The following is a 3,209-nucleotide window of genomic DNA, read 5'->3' as shown; positions in this document are numbered from 1 at the left end:
GATCTCTGGACGCCGTCTGCCTGCAAGGTCCTGCCTTCCGTCCTCTCGGGCCCGAGGTCCGCCCCCGCCCCGGAGCCACGCCCCGCACCCTGGAGGCTCCGCTCCGCCCACAAGAGCTCCTTCTTTAACCCTTGGAGCTTGGGTTAGCAGAGCCGAGTGGTGCCCGCCCTGCAGGTCTACTCCGAGGTGCTCTGCCTTGCCACGCGTTACGATCACCAGGAGGACTTTTGAAACTACTCATGCCCAGGTCACAACCTGAACTGATTACATTAGAACGTCTGGGTGGCCGACCAAGGCATCAGTGGTTTTTAAAGCTCCCTGATGATTCCAGTGTGCAGCCAAGTTTGAGAACCACTGACCTTAGAGTGTTTACCAGCTACCTAAGCCAGTAGTTCCCAAGGAGCAGGGAAGAACTTGGAAGGTGAAAGAACACCTACAGATTATGGCATTGAGCCAGTTTTTTTTAGAGAGGACATGGTGACAAAAGCTGATATTTGAGAATTTGAAGGCAGCAAGGAGGTGGAAGTGCACACTGCTCAGCCTGGAGGCGTGGAAGGAGCACTGCTTTGGAGAGCAGATCTCAGCTTTGCAACCCCCCAGAGTCCTATTGCTAGGCTCCCTGACTTGATTGGGCCCTCAGGAAGTGATGACTCACTTTAACCGTGGTTTGCCTGAAAATTACTTACCCTTTCCAACAGCTGGTCAAAGAATCTTAGGACTTGTTTGAATCCTGATGCAAATAAACCGACTGTAAACAATAATTTTTGAGACAATCAGGGAAACATGAATATGGACTGGGTATTGGCTGATAAGCAAAAATAATGTTAACTTTTTTTCAAGTAGGATAATAATGTTGTAGTTACCTAAGAAAAATGTCCATAATTTTTAGATATGCATATAGAAATGTGGAAGGGTGAAATGGTATGATGTGTGGGATCTGCTTTTAAAATCTTCAGTTAAGGAAAGAAAAAAGGAGGTGGGGGAGAGGGGAAAGACAAGCAAAAGTGGCTAAATCCTGATAATTGTTCCATTTGAGTGATGTGAATGAAGGGGCAATGTACCATCTATTCTACTCTTGTGATTGAGATATTTCATAACATATTCTTGGAAATTGAGTATAGCAGCTTGAAAGCTTTGCTTCTGTCCTTTTTGCCTCCTGCCTTACTAGGCCTTATCTCTAGCGCCAGATGACTGTTTACTCCCACAAAGCTCCGCCCCTATATAATTTGCTTTAAGTCTAAGGCAGCCAAGAACGAATCAATTTAAAAAAAAAAAAAAAAGTGGGGGGAGGGCACTGGGCAGTGTTTCCAAAGCCCTCTGAAGCTCACTAGCCACTTCTTTTCTGAGCTTTTAATACTTGTGGGAGACTACGGGAGAGGAAAAAAATTCTGGGGGCCTGGGATATGTAGACCCCAGGGCCACTTGCCTCTGGAATCAGAGTTCATAATGGCAAATTTCAGTTTTACTCCATATTTAGAGGAAATGAGACGATTTCTCCAAATTTTAAGATGATTTGCCCCCAACAGAACAAATGAAGAGCAGGGAGGGGCCTCTGGTGGCTGAAATTCACCGGCTGTGTATAAGGCTACACAGGCGAGCAAATCTGCACTGGGATGAAGCCTGCACCTCTGGGGCTTATCTCTGCCCCTCCACTCCCAGCAGCCCCTGGCCGGGCCCCACTGGCATTAGGCTCCCAGAGCCCAAGATGAGGGTCAGGGAGACTGAAGAGGCCAAGAAACCTGAACATCCTGCCTCAGAGGCTAAGTCCTTAGGCGGCAGGCACTCCATCCATCATCTGTGTTAAGCTGCCTGCCCTGCATTGCTGCCCCAAGCACACCATTTCCAGCCCTAGGTGCTCCCCTGCTTTCCCCAGCACACAGCCTCACACACATAGGTCACCAAGCACTGGTGGCTTGGGTACCACTAGGAGATTAGGATCCTAGTTTGTCTTCTCCCATACTCCTCTCCATATTATAATTTGGAATACGGCATTCTAACCTAAAACTTAAACTTATAAATCATTAAACTTAATATGTATGAATTGACTTGTGTCCCCCAAAAAGATATGTTGGAGTCCTAAACCCCAGTTCCTACGAACATGACCATATTTGGAAATACGGTCTTTGCAATGTAATCAAGATGTCATTCTGGAGTAGGGTGGGCCCTGATCCAATGACTGGTGCCCTTAAAAATAGATGCAAATTTGGACAGAGAGACACACGGGGGAGAAAGCATTGTGAAGACAGAGACAGAGATTGGATTGATGAACACCAAGAACTGCCAGCCACCATGGGATTAACTGGAAGAGACAAGGAACCGTCTTCCCCTAGGGCCTTCAGAGAGTATGGCCCTGTAGACATCTTGATTTCAGACTTGTAGGCTCCGAACTGAGAGAATAAATTTGTTAGAAGCCACCCGATTTGTGGTGGTTTGCTGTGGCAGCCCTAGGAAACTAATGTAATGCACCAGAAACATATGCTCAATTAACCCTTGCCACCACCCTGGGAGGTAGGAAATATTACTATCCCCATCCCCTGGGGACAACTTCAAATGTGTCTAAGTAGGTGGAGAGCCAGCCTTTTAACCTGGGCCGCCTGAATCACAGCCCATGTTCTTAACCAGGAGATCAAACTTCCCCCTTCTGCTGTCTGGATAAAACAACAGCCCCTTCCTAAGCTTAAAAGTTGATAGAACCCACTAGAATGGCTACAATAAATAAAACAGACAATAACAAGTGTTGAGGAGGGTGTGCGGAAATCAGAACCCTCATAAACTTCTGGTGGTGATGTTAAATGGTACTGCCACTTTGGAAACAGTCTGGTAGTTTCTCAAATGGTTAAACATAGTTACCACATGATCCAGTAATTCCACTCCTAGGCATGTACACAAGGGAAATGAAAATGTATGTCCACACAAATGATTCATACGTGAATGTTCATAGTGACAATATTCGTAAGTGCCAAAAAGTGCTAACAATTCACACATTCATCAACTGGTGAATGGATAAATAGGCACACAATAGAATATTATTTGGCCATAAAAAAAGGATAAAGTGTTGAACATGCCACATCATGGATGAACCTCCAAAACGTTATGCTAAGTGAAAGAAGCCAGATACAACAGACTACATAGTGTATGACTATGTAGGAAGCGCACAGAAAAGGCAAATTTATAGACAGAAAGCAGTTCAGTGGCTGTCTGGGCTGTGC

The sequence above is a fragment of the Lagenorhynchus albirostris genome, chromosome 10 (genome assembly GCF_949774975.1).
Source record: "Lagenorhynchus albirostris chromosome 10, mLagAlb1.1, whole genome shotgun sequence".
Taxonomy (NCBI): Eukaryota; Metazoa; Chordata; class Mammalia; order Artiodactyla; family Delphinidae; genus Lagenorhynchus; species Lagenorhynchus albirostris.
The sequence above is the reverse complement of the archived record's forward strand: the minus strand, read 5'-3'. Positions refer to the sequence as shown.